The 13,868-nt window shown below is 38.6% G+C and overlaps 1 protein-coding gene across 24 annotated transcripts in view; it reads left to right on the forward strand.

Annotated features, from left to right (window-relative positions):
• ZNF438 (zinc finger protein 438) overlaps nt 1-13,868 on the forward strand; it is a 176,154-nt gene that overhangs the window by 44,106 nt on the left and 118,180 nt on the right. For all 24 annotated transcript variants that reach the window (XM_068562345.1, XM_068562436.1, XM_068562376.1 and 21 more), the window contains one exon: nt 3,588-3,643. The gene's annotated coding sequence lies outside the window, so the exon portion shown is untranslated. The remainder of the gene's footprint in view (nt 1-3,587; nt 3,644-13,868) is intronic.

Below are 13,868 nucleotides of genomic sequence, written 5' to 3' on the forward strand. Positions count from 1 at the left end.
TTGCTTCTTTCTCGGGAAAGTTCAGTCTTTGCTCGTAAGGCCTTCAGCTGATTGGTTGAGGCCCACCACGTTATGGCGAGTAATCTGCTTTAAAGTCAACTGATTGTAAATGTTAATCACATCCACAGGGACCGTCACAGAGACACATAGACTAGTGTTAGACCAAACAGCTGGGCACCATAGTCTAGCCAAGTTGACACACAAAATTAACCACCAAGGTTAGGTTAACCATTTAATTTATTGCCCAAACTGAGATTCTTTTGAGAATAAGAATTACTGAAAAATAATAAAATTGTATAATTTTATTTGTTGACTAACAGATTTATTTTTATTGTATTTTAAAAATAAGTTTATTTCTGAAACATGTTAACATACTTCCATGTTAATATTTTTTAAAAACCCAAAATATCACAACAAACATCACAACAAAATTATTTCATACTGATTTTTTTCAACTTTAAAAAGACCATAAATAGAATTCTCAGTAGAAGCCCATATACATTATTTAGTTTCTTAGTCATAATTTGTCTGTAGTACTGGGTCTCTGTATGTTTCTGAAAGGAATGTAGTTTTGAAACACGGTCGTATTGTTTTTAATTGTTTCATAAAATTCTAGTCTTCAAAGTTTCATTTTATGATTACTAAACTTGAAACTTGATTCTTTTCAGTAGTTACTAATTGTTGTAAATCATAATCTTTATATTTGAGAATATAATATCTGTGTAGATACTAAGGTACCTGGTAAGTTCAAAGCAAATTCTACTAAATTGAGGTCATTCTAAATTTTGATTTTTTTTAGTAGTTTAACAGGAAAATATTCCAGCCCATATATTTTCATAGGTACTGTCTTTTTACTCTATTTAGAGTACCTTTATTCAATGACATTTTTACAAGAGAAAGCTTGTCAGATAAGTTGTATTTATTTAGAAGTCTTCTGACCATTTTACCAAATTTATTTTTTTTTAATTTTTAAAATTTTTATTCATTTATTTTTGGCCGCACTGCACGGCCTGCGGGATCTTAGTTGCCTGACCAGGGATCGAACCTGTGCCCCCTGCAGTGGAAGCACGGAGTCTTAACCACTGGACCGCCAGGGAAGTCCCCCATTTTACCAAATTTAGATGCTGCTAGATTGTAAGCATTTGGAAGTCCATTTCATCCTGGTACAAAGTATAAACTTATCTAAGTAAAAAAACTGGTTCTCTGTATAAATTAAATCTGAATTAAAGATTTCCAACTGACTGAACAAAATGAAGCCAAGATACGGAGTGCTCAGCTGAAAAAATTTCAGTGCTATTGATGATTTTACTAAGTGAGTCTTAAAAGCCTCAAAGATTTCTAAGATATGTAGCAACAAGAGAAAACAGGTACTGCCATGTTGGAGTATTTTTTTTATTCGACATTATCTTTGTCACGAGTGACAGTTTCTTTGTGTGTGTGTGTGTTTAAATATTTGTCAGTTGTGATTGCTAGACTGTCACATCTTTGGTGGATGTAATTGTGGGATGTCTTTGCTTCTACTTTGGTCATATTTTGCCATTCACGTGGTACAGTTGTGAATTATATGTGAATCACAACCATGTCCAAGTTTATTTTTGTTCCGTACTTTTTAAAATTAGTAAGACCATTGTTTTTTACTCTATGGTTCTGTGCTTGACCAAAGTTTGCATTTGTGTTATCTCTGTAAAATCAAATATAGTCTATCCTCATTATTTATAGATTCCATTTTGCAAATTCTCCCTACTCACAAAAATTTATTTGTAACCCCCAAATCAGTATTCTTGGTCCTTTTGTAGTCATTTAGGGCCATTTGCCGAGGAACAGAAAATTTGGATTGCTCAACACACTTGTTCCCAGCTGAGGTAAAGCAAGGCTTTCTTCTTTCAGCTTTCAAAGTCTAAACAAGTATCCTTTTTGTGGTGCCACTTTTTTTTTTTCTTTGTATTTTTGTGCTTCTTGTTGGTGATTTCACTGTTTACAGTGACTCCCAGGCATAGTGTATTGTATATTGTTCCTGAGTGCAGGAAGGTCGTGGCGTGTTGTATTTTACGGGGAAAATACGTGTCTTAAGTAAGCTTTATTCAGGCATGAGTTGGTGCGATGGACTGGGAGTTCAATGTTAACGAACCCGTAATATATATTAAATATAGTGTCTTTATACAGAAGGACGCGTAACGCGAGGTTATGTTTGACCAGTCGAAGAAGAAGTTGTAGCCGGAGGTTCCCAGGAACCCAACTCTGTTTCTCCTTTAAGAGCAGGACTTTGTTTGGTATTTGCTAATTCAGTGTTCATGGTGACCTTGTAGAACTTCGTTGCTGCGGTTAATGAAAACTGACTATAACTGCATCTTTGTTGTTGAACTTCCTAACTGAGTTTAAATAGCAGCTACAGAAATGTCAGGCATATCACATAGTACAGAAGGAACTTCCAAAAGATTTACTTTGATTCCATGAATTGGATGAAAACAATCAGCCCATTATTGGAATTAACTGATTTCTATTTAATGTATCTCTTGACACTGATAGAAAGCTGGCATCACTTAAGTGTAAATTTCTTCTGCTAATAGAGCCAACAAAATAACAGCTGTCACTTAATTTTGACTATGTAAACAAGATACTTTGTAATCAGAACTGAGCAAGATTAAAGACTAGTCATTTGATCCAAATGAAAAGTCATGCTTTATAGAATAATATATAAAACATCTTCTTCATCTGCTTTTCTTAAATTGGTATCTTCGAGCTAATCATAGTTGGGGCAGCAGCATTGAATATTTTTTCCACCTCCACCCAAGACTGCAGGATTTAGCTGTCCCTCGGCCTCTCCTGTCCAAGTGTGCTTCCTTTTTCTGCCCATGGTTTGGGTGCTGACCTTGAGAACGAGGTGTCAGTTATAGCCCATCCAGAGAGAGGTCTTTCACATTTAACCACAGGTTAAATTGACAATTGGATTCACTGCGCGTGTATCTCACAGCACTCAACAAGATCAGGGCAGAGCCTGGAAGTAAACGTTCTGGCTTATTATAACACTCTCGTTAAAAAAAAATCGCTAGAAAGTGGAGAATCCAGGACAAATAATAAATTGGGGGGGGGGGGGACACTGTGACAATGGACCTGAGACTGTCTCAGTCAAACTGACACACATGGTCGCTTTACCAGACACGTGTCTTTTCAAAAATCTCCTAACCCCAAATTCCTGATTGCTGTTTTCCCCTCGCAAAGGCTGTGCCCTCAATGTGATTCACTTGTTTGTGACTATTTAGTAATTTCCACAGCATTATGCACATGGAAAAGAATGTGAAACATTCTTATTAGTCAGTTTTATTCATTGTGGCACTTCTTTTTTTCTAGAACATTTTCTGTTTATCTTAAAACTTGTATTAAATTTTGCATGCCTTCATTTTTAAACTAAAGACGTAATAAATTTATGGTATTGTTCTTCCTTAAATTAGTTCTTTTGTTATCTTAATAAAAATATCATACAATAATTTTAAAACTTTGGGAATGAAAGGAATACAGTTGTTAACATATATTTGATAAAAATGGATTATCTGAATAGGATTATGATAATACTTTATATTCTATTACAGGATTAAAAGGATTTACCATACATCTTATGACTCTTTAGTGGAGCCTTGGGAGATAGGTAAGTGACAAGCATTTTTTGAAGAGATATTTCTGAAACATTAAATGATTTGATCCATAGGTTCCTGACAAAGTAGGCAATGGAGTATATCTTACTTCAGTGATTTACCTCTTTTTCTCCTCAGTAAAAATAGTAGAAATACCATGTTTACATGAATGTAATGTAACATTCTCTGGTATCCAATAAATCATATTTTCCAGGGAGTCTTAGGTTTATTTTGTATAATAATTATACAGAGAACATTGTCAGTAAGAGAAACAAGTTCGGTATATTTCAAAACTTAAAGCCCTAAAAAAAATCGTTAAATGCAAAGTGGTGTCCTGGATTGTATCTTAGAACTGAAAAAAGACATCAGTGAAAAAACAGGTGAAATCCAAATAAAGTCTATAGCTTAGTTAATAGTAAATGTACCAATGTCAGTTTCTCAGTATTGACAAATGTACCGTGGTAGTGTAAGATGTTAACTTTAGGTGGAATTTGGTGAAAGGAATACAGGAACTCGGTAATATCTTTGCAACTCTTCTGTAAATCTAAAATTATTCCAAAATAAAAATTTTTCTTTAAAGCCAAAAAAAATCAAGATTTATTTGAAAATTGTAGTTTAGAAGTAGCTTTTCTGTGTAATTGTTTGAAAAATCAAAATAATTAATTACCTTTAGAAGAACCCAGATTCCGTGCATTAGAGATGCAGGGAAATATGTGACGATAGGTTTCAGTTTTCAGTTCGTGGGAGGCGTGGGATTTCATTTTCTTGACATTGGCCTGGCGTCCATGAACATCTCCTTGAGCTCGGTTACAGACTTGCTCTTTGATTCCTTTAAGGTACTTGTGTGTTCTTTGGTGCTTTAGTACAGCTCTTTCTGTTAACATAAGCAGGCCCCTTCCATGGTTCCCAGTGTGCCGCTTTTTTTCTTTTTCTTTTCTTTTCTTTAATGTACTGTTAGAGGCAAAAAGGCCAGTGATGTGACTCAGTGGTTTGGAGTTGAGAGCCTTTTAGGGTGGTTTTGTTCAGTCACACCTACTTGAGCTTCTAGGTCAGGTGCTAGACTCAGCTGGCCTATCGTTAAAGAGCCATTTCTGTAGTTGAGCTGAAATAATTGATTGCTGTCAGATAATTGAAATTCTCAGTTTCCAAAATGAACTCTGGCAGTATAACTCTTTTAAATTTCTATAAATATTAAAAGACTATAAGAAGGGAGCTCTGTAGTTTGCTGAACTGTTACATAACTTGTCATTAATAAAAGTAAAATAGCCTTGCTGGCCTTATAAATGGTCTCCTGCTGCTGTTGCCAACTTTAGTGATTTTAGTTAAACTTAAATTTCATAAAGGGAAATAGAAGTATATGCTACTTAAAGGATATAGACATTTAAAACAGCAGACCCAGGCCTGAATGACTTTTGCAGGCTAATTGTTAGGCTTGGAGAGTTCTGTTTTGCTTGATGATATTTGTTCAGAATTGGTGTTGTAAATTCTATTGGCATGAGATTGATATCTTTACTTCTTAGTGATGTAGCATAATTGTGCCAACCTTGGTAGGAAAGTTTAGAAAAAGGGAGGAGCATTTTTTCAGGACAAGTTGTAATTCCATTGATCAAATTATAATCCACACATAAAATCAAGCAAAAAAGCTTTTTATTATTCTTCTGTGCTCGAAGAGCCTTGCAAGTGTTGTTTCTGGAGACGTGCTTTACCACTCAGCTGGCTGGCTGTCACTTTATGGTCACCTAAAGTATAAATGGGGGTAGCTAATAGGCACTGAGCGCTTTCTATGTACCAGGCACTTTGTTTACAGTGATCTCATTTAATCTTCACAAACACCTATGAGCTAGTTTGGAACTCCCATCATAGATGAGGCTGGAGGGTAACAGATGTCTCCAGGGCAACGCTGAAGGTGTGGGGCAGAAAGAGCCGATGGCCGCGGTGTGCAGTACCTACAGTTTAGTTCCTAATATTACCAGCTTCCAGGGAATCCTGAGTCTGCAGACACACGGTAAACTTCAGATTGCAGCAGCTCTTCTGGGTAAAAGGATGTCTCATCACACCGGGTGACCTCGAGCAGATTCCCCCCGGGGTGACGGGCCTGGAGTGGAGTCTCCTGCTCCCCGTTCCAGCCTCGCCCTGGCTCATCCTCTGGTTCCCCAGCATGTCCGTTGTTCTCTGTCACCTGATGCATTGCCGAACAGTCACTCATTGTGTGCTTCATTGGTCAGCTCTGGGGAACAGGATCTCAGTGTGCCTCCTGGTCAGCGCTGGGCAACTGAACGTTGTCGGTGGGGGCGAGAACTTGGATTCAGAAGCCAGGACCCATGCCAGAGGCCAGGGGTGGGGTAATTGAGCAGCTGGCATGTGAAATGGAGCTCTCCAGACTCAGTCAGCCGGCCAGGAGGCAGAAGGAGAGTTGCACGTGACTTTGAAAGGTGGTCTTTGAAGAAGATTGTGATGGCTGGCTGTGGATTTTGTAGTTTGTAGATATAAAATACTCTCAGTTGCTTTTTGAGGAAGAATGAGAATGTTGCCAACTTACACACCATAGTGCTTGTTACAGTGGGCAGAAACCGCCCTCTCTGTAGCTTTTCCCCGTCACTTCTAGCCATGTCTTTCTGTGGCTCTAAATCTCTAGCCCTTCTTATACTTGAAAGCATGAAATGCACACAGGATTACAAACTCTCCTTCTCGGTCTCCTCTTCTTCATGGTCTCTGACGGTTGGTGTCCCTCAGGGCTCAGTCCTCAGTTGCCTTCGCTGCTTATTCTCTATGTCATCTCATGCATCCCTCACTTTAAATACCATGTGTCCCCCCAGTTTATTTCTTTGCCTTGATCTCTCCCATGAGCTCCAGGCTCCTATCCGTCTGCCTATCCAACGTCTCTATTCAGAAGCCCAATAAGCATTTCAAACTTAGCGTATGTGCAGCGGGACGCCTGGACTCTCTTCCCCATACAAGCCCCTGCATCCTACTCCAGCTCACTCAGTGGCCCACTCAGTTGCTCGGGCCAAAACCTAGAAGTCGTCTTTGACTTTTCTCTTTGCTTCTTAACCCACATCCAGTCTATCGGGGAGCTTAGACGTCTTCCTTTCAAAACATATCCCTTTGCTGCCATTGCCTCCACTGCTACTCTAGTATAATTATACAATGTAACTTACAATCACCATTGTAAGTTACCTAGATGATAGTAATAGTCTCCTCACTGGCCTTCCTTATCTCTAGTCTGTGCTCCATAGAGCAGCAAAAGTGCGTTTTGCTTTGTTTTGTTTCGTTTGTTTGAGTTTTAATGTTAAACAGTTCCTGTCCTTCCCCTGTTCAGAACCCTGCAGTGTCTACCCATTACACTCAGGATAAACTTCTCATCCCGTTCTACCAGGCCCTGCGTGTTCTCCCTGCTGCCTTTTCTCCTGCCATTCTCTGTGGGCTCATGTGGCTCTATAGCCACAGTTGCTTTCTTGCTGTCCCTTAAATTCTCCAAGTCCATTCGGAATTGGCTAAATCCCTCCTACCCCCTACCCTGTACCCTCATCCTGACCATTTCAGCTTTCAGCCTGGTGCCAGTGGAGGTAGATTTAGAGAGAAAAGTACATTTCTAAGGCTCTGTAGCACATGTAGTGGGAGAGGTCAGAGGTCACACTAGAAGTTTTGCAGTTTCCTTGTTCCAAGTTTCTGTAATTTGAATTGCTCTCAAGTGTAAGAGGGACTGGAGATGTAGAGCTGCAGAAAGACATTGCTAGAATCGATGGGGAGAAGTTACAGAGAGAGAGGTTTCTGAGGAGAGAGAACATTCAATAAGCAGTAGAAGGAATAAGTTGGTAACAATGACATCTGCATATAAATAGACCGGGCTGCTGCAGAGGACAGTGGGTTCTTTGTCACTGACGGTGTCAACTTGAGGCTGATCAACCTCCTGGGATGTTGCAGAGGAAGATGTGCTAGAGTGGGGGAGGGGAGAGTGGTTTTTCTCCCCAGAGTTGGTCTCCCCAACTCTGAGATTATATCAGTTTTCAGAATCTTCTTTTTTCAGACGACTCCTCCTGTCTTTGTATTGGGAAGCTTTCACCCATAAATTATAAAGGTGAACTTCTAGGTGAAGTTCCCAGTATTTGACGTGAAAGAAGAGCTCCTATCAAGGTACTCAGGTGGGCCAAGTCCTCATCTAAGGCATTTCCTTGGAGGCATTTTTCTTTCTTTCATTTTTTAATTTAAAATTTATTTAGATTGATATTAGGTCTGAAATAAATAATACACACATACACAAACTCTGTAATAGATTTTAGTTATTAAACAAAAGTGTACTGAGTCTCAGAAGTAAAGCGCAGGATATTTGGAAATGGCCTTTGGTCAGAGTTTGCTAGAAATGGAAAGTTCATCCTACTCTTATGCCAGAAGCTCTTTGAGAAGGAGTGACTGTGCTTCACTGTGTCATTGAGGGTGATCCAGCCGTTCCCTTCTCTTCTCTTGGAAAGACAAAAATAGGATTTAAATAACAGAGAACTTTAAGTTATAAGCGCTTTTAGTTAGACCCCAGAAAGTCTGTTAATGCAAATTCCAGTTTCTTATAACCACTGAACTGTGCAACTTGGAATTAGTGATATAGGAAGGAATGATTTTCAGGGACTCTGTGATACTGAAGTACTTTATATTTGATTGCTCTGGTAACTGGCGCCTAAATAATAGGATGACACATTTAAAGATCGCCCGCAGCCTGACACACCTGCCTGTAGCGCCAGGGTCCGGCCCGCCCCCGTGCATGCTGGCTCACCATGTGAAATCAGCGTTCTAATGAAGACACCGTTCTGCCTCTAAGGAAGGTCTGAACTCTGTAACATGTTTTCACCTAGAATCTCTCTGGTTTCTCTGTCTTCTCCAGGCTTCTGACTTTGCTCCCCTCTTTCCCATTAGGGCTACCTCTGTCTTTTAGATTTGACTCCTTCTTCTCTTTTTGTTTTTTTTTACGGATATTATTATTTTTTTAAAACATCTTTATTGGAGTATAATTGCTCTACAATGGTGTGTTAAGTTTCTGCTGTATCAAAAAGTGAATCAACTATATGTATACATATATCCCCATATCTCCTCCCTCTTGTGTCTCCCTCCCACGCTCCCTATCCCACCCTCTAGGTGGTCACAAAGCACCGAGCTGATCTCCCTGTGCTATGCAGCTACTTCCCACTAGCTATTTTACATTTGCTAGTGTATATATGTCCATGCCACTCTCTCACTTCATCCCAGCTTACCCTTCCCCCTCCCCGTGTCCTCAAGTCCATTCTCTGTGTCTGTGTCTTTATTCCTGTCCTGCGCCTAGGTTCTTCAGAACCTTTTTTTTTTTTTTTTTAGAGTCCATATATATGTGTTAGCATACAGTATTTGTTTTTCTCTTTCTGACTTACTTCACTCTGTAGGACAGACTCTAGGTCCATCCACCTCACTACAAATAACTCAATTTCATTTCTTTTTATGGCTGAGTAATATTCCATTATATATATGTGCCACATCTTCTTTATCCATTCATCTGTCGATGGACACTTAGGTTGCTTCCATGTCCTGGCTATTGTAAATAGAGCTGCAATGAATATTGTGGTACATGACTCTTTTTGAATTATGGTTTTCTCAGGGTATATGCCCAGTAGTGGGATCGCTGGGTCGTATGGTAGTTCTATTTTTAGTTTTTTAAGGAACGCCCATACTGTTCTCCATAGTGGCTTTATCAATTTACATTCCCACCAACAGTGCAAGAGGGTTCCCTTTTCTCCACACCCTCTCCAGCATTTATTGTTTGTAGATCCTTTGTATTTCTGCAGTGTCAGTTGTTACTTCTCCTTTTTCATTTCTAATTCTATTGATTTGAGTCTTCTCCCTTTTTTCTTGATGAATCTGGCTAATGGTTTATCAATTTTGTTTATCTTCTCAAAGAACTAGCTTTTAGTTTTATTGATCTTTGCTGTTGTTTCCTTCATTTCTTTTTCATTCATTTCTGATCTGATCTTTATGATTTCTTTTCTTCCGCTAACTTTGGCATTTTTTTGTTCTTCTTTCTCTAATTGATTTAGGTGTAAGGTTAGGTTGTTTATTTGAGACGTTTCTTGTTTCTTGAGGTAGGATTGTATTGCTATAAACTTCCCTCTTAGAACTGCTTTTGCTGCATGCCATAGGTTTTGGGTCATCATGTTTTCATTGTCATTTGTTTCTAGGTATTTTTTGACGTCTTCTTTGATTTCTTCAGTGATCTCTTTGTTATTAAGTAGTGTATTGTTTTGCCTCCATGTGTTTGTATTTTTTACATTTTTTTTACAGATATTTTCCTGTAATTAATATCTAGTCTCATAGCGTTGTGGTCAGAAAAGGTACTTGATACGATTTCAATTTTCTTAAATTTACCAATGCTTGATTTGTGACCCAGGATATGATCTATCCTGGAGAATGTTCCATGAGCACTTGAGAAGAAAGTGTATTCTGTTGTTTTTGGATGGAATGTCCTATAAATATCAATTAAGTCCATCTTGTTTAATGTATCATTTAAAGCTTGTGTTTCCTTATTTATTTTCATTTTGGATGATCTGTCCGTTGGTGAAAGTGGGGTGTTAAAGTCCCCTACTATGATTGTGTTACTGTCGATTTCCCCTTTTATGGCTGTTAGCATTTGTCTTAAGTATTGAGGTGCTCCTATGTTGGGTGCATAAATATTTACAATTGTTATATCTTCTTCTTGGATTGATCCTTTGATCATTATGTAGTGTCCTTCTTTGTCTCTTGCAATAGTCTTTGTTTTAAAGTCTATTTTGTCTGATATGAGAATTGCTACTCCAGCTTTCTTTTGGTTTCCATTTGCATGGAATATCTTTTTCCATCCCCTCACTTTCAGTCTGTACGTGTCCCTAGGTCTGAAGTGGGTCTCTTGTAGACAGCATATATATGGGTCTAGTTTTTGTATCCATTCAGCTAGACTATGTCTTTTGGTTGGAACATTTAATCCATTTACATTTAAGGTAGTTATCGATACGTGTGTTCCTATTACCGTTTTCTTAATTGTTTGGGGTTTGTTATTGTAGGTCTTTTCCTTCTCTTGTGTTTCCTGCCTAGAGAAGTTCCTTTAGCATTTGTTGTAAAGCTGGTTTGGTGGTGCTGACTTCTCTTAGCTTTTGCTTGTCTGTAATGGTTTTAATTTCTCCATCAAATCTGAATTAGATCCTTGCTGGGTAGAGTAATCTTGGTTGTAGGTTTTTCTCTTTCATCAGTTTAAATATGACCTGCCACTCCCTTCTGGCTTGCAGAGTTTCTGCTGAGAACTCAGCTGTTAACCTTATGGAGATTCCCTTGTGTGTTATTTGTTGCTTTTCCCTTGCTGCTTTAAATATTTTCTTTGTATTTAATTTTTGTTAGTTTGATTAATATGTGTCTCGGCATGTTTCTCCTTGGATTTATCCTATATGGGACTCTCTGCGCTTCCTGGACTTGATTGACTATTTCCTTTTCCATATTACGGACATTTTCAACTATAATCTCTTCAAATATTTGACTCCTTCTTCTTGATTACCATCTTGACCTCACACAAAACTGCTGCGCTGACCTAAAACATACCATTTGGATTATGTCCTGTGTTATTCCTGTTTTGAATCGAGCCAGGGATCCTGCTAGGAGGAGAGATGGCCAGTGGTACCTTCTCGATGGTGAAGGTGACATGATCATGGCACACGTGTCATGGTTCTCAGTCTCTGGCACTGAGGCAGTTAGACTAACTTTTGCACCTGGCCTTGGCAGAAGACTAATGTATCTACACTCATTTAAAGCCAGTAATGAAATAATCAATAAAGGGAAAAACAGTTCTCAAATGCAGTACACTTCTCTCTGTCAAATGAAAGAGGTATTTGAGCTACATACAGATGATGTTGGAAAGTTCAGGTCTTAAAATGGTATGTTAGGTCCACTCAGAGCCTCTTTATTTACTCGTTTTTCCTCTTAATAACGATCGTAAACACATACATAGCTTACTGTGTTCTACGTGCTTTATATATTTTAGCTGATTTAGTCCTCACAGCAATCCTGTGAGGTATATATTGGGTGGGCCAAAAAGTGCCTTCGGTTTTTTAAGTAAAAATAAAAGACACGTTCTTCATTTTCACCAAGAACTTTATTGAACAACGTATTCACCCTTTTGTCCTGCTACGTTCTGCCATTTTTCAGGCAGCTTCATAATTCCATCTTCCCAAAACTTTCTATCTTTTTGAGCAAAGAACTGTTCCACGTGCCTTTTACAGTCTTCCAGGGAATTGAAATTTTTTCCATTAAGAGAATTTTGTAAAGACCGAAATAAATGGAAATCTGAAGGTTCAATGTCTGGTGATACGGTGGATGAATCAGAACTTCCCAGCCAAGCTTTAACAGTTTTTGCCTGGTCATCAAGAAAACATGTGGTCTTGTGTTATCCTGATGGAAGATTATGTGTTTTCTGTTGACTAATTCTGGACGCTTTTCGTCGAGTGCCACTTTCATTTGGTCTAATTGGGAGCGGTACTTGTTGGAATTAATCGTTTGGTTTTCTAGAAGGAGCTCATAATAGAGGACTCCCTTCCAATCCCACCATGTAGACAATATCACATTCTCTGGGTGAAGACCGGCCTTTGGTGTGGTTGATAGTGGTTCATTTCTCTTGCCCCACGATCTCTTCTGTTCCACATTGTTGTACAGTATCCGCTTGTCATTGCCTGTCACAATTTGTTTTAAAAATGGAACGTTTTCAGGGCTTCCCTGGTGGCGCAGTGGTTGAGAATCTGCCTGCTAATTCAGGGGACGCGGGTTCGAGCCCTGGTCTGGGAAGATCCCACATGCCACGGAGCAGCTAGGCCCCGTGAGCCACAACTACTGAGCCTGCGCGTCTGGAGCCTGTGCTCCACAACAAGAGAGGCCGCGATAGTGAGAGGCCCATGCGTCGCGATGAAGAGTGGCCCCCGCTCGCCGCAACTAAAGAAAGCCCTCGCACAGAAACGAAGACCCAACACAGCCATAAATAAATAAATAAATAAATAAATAAATACATACATACATAAATACATAAATAAAATAAAATGGAACGTTTTCATTATGTTTTAAAACGTAGAGAATTGCATGCAGAAATATGGTCAAGGAGCGTTTTTTTGCTTATGTGAGACCCAAACCTCAAAGCGATTCACATAACCAGGCTGGTGAAAATTATTTTCAAAGCTTGGTTTGGATGTTTAGAGTAAGTTGGCTCTCTCCCGTGGTGTACAACGTTGATTGTTCTCAGTTGATGTCTCGATTTGATCGCTGTCAACTTCAACTGGTCTCCCCGACCGTGGAGCATTGTCTAATGAGAAATCTCCAGCACGAAACTTCGCAAAGCACTTTTGACACGTTTGATCAGTCACAGGACCTTTTCCGTACACTGCACAGATCTTTTTGTGCGTTTTAGTTGCGTTTTCACCTTTCTTGAAATAATAAAGCATAATATGCCGAAAATGTTGCTTTTTTTCCCTTCCACCTTCGATATTAAAATGGCTACACAAAAATTCACCAATTTTGATGAGTCTTTTTTTAAACGCACTCTGGTATGACAGCTGTCACATACAGTCTAACAGAATTATTTCCAATGAAGTTAAAGACAACTGAGTACTACCAGAGCCATCTTACGGAAAAAAACGAATGAACCTTTTGGCCCACCCAGTGTGTATATATGTATGTATGTATACGCTTAGCAAAACGCTGTGAGGACATATGCCAAATATTAACAGTTGTTATCTTCTAAGTGATAGATTTATAGATGGCATATATTTTCATCTTTATATATTTGGCCACCTCCAGTTTTCAGTAGTGAGCCTGCATAATTTTCTAGATATAGTTTATGATTATTAATGTTGTTACAACTGTCAGACAACTATATACTCCAACTTAGTTCATGACAGCCTAGCCTTGGAGGAAACATTTGCTTCCTACCACCGACTTACTTCTCTTCAACCTCCCCTAAAACATCTACTCTTTTTTTTTTTTCTCCATAAATGTATAAGCTATTTAATGGTTTAGAGAGGCTTCATTTTAAGCCTTTACTTAGGTATCTACCAACACAAATAATGAAGCACAAGTATTTTTAAGAATAAGGTTAATGAAATAAATACCTTTTTCTATTCAATTTTTGTATATTTTTTTGGTATTCAATTCCTAAAGAAAAAAGAATCTAAATAAATACTAGATATTAGTATTAGATATTAAAAAGATAAAAGATAT

Source organism: Eschrichtius robustus, chromosome 1, assembly GCF_028021215.1.
Source record: "Eschrichtius robustus isolate mEscRob2 chromosome 1, mEscRob2.pri, whole genome shotgun sequence".
Taxonomy (NCBI): domain Eukaryota; kingdom Metazoa; phylum Chordata; class Mammalia; order Artiodactyla; family Eschrichtiidae; genus Eschrichtius; species Eschrichtius robustus.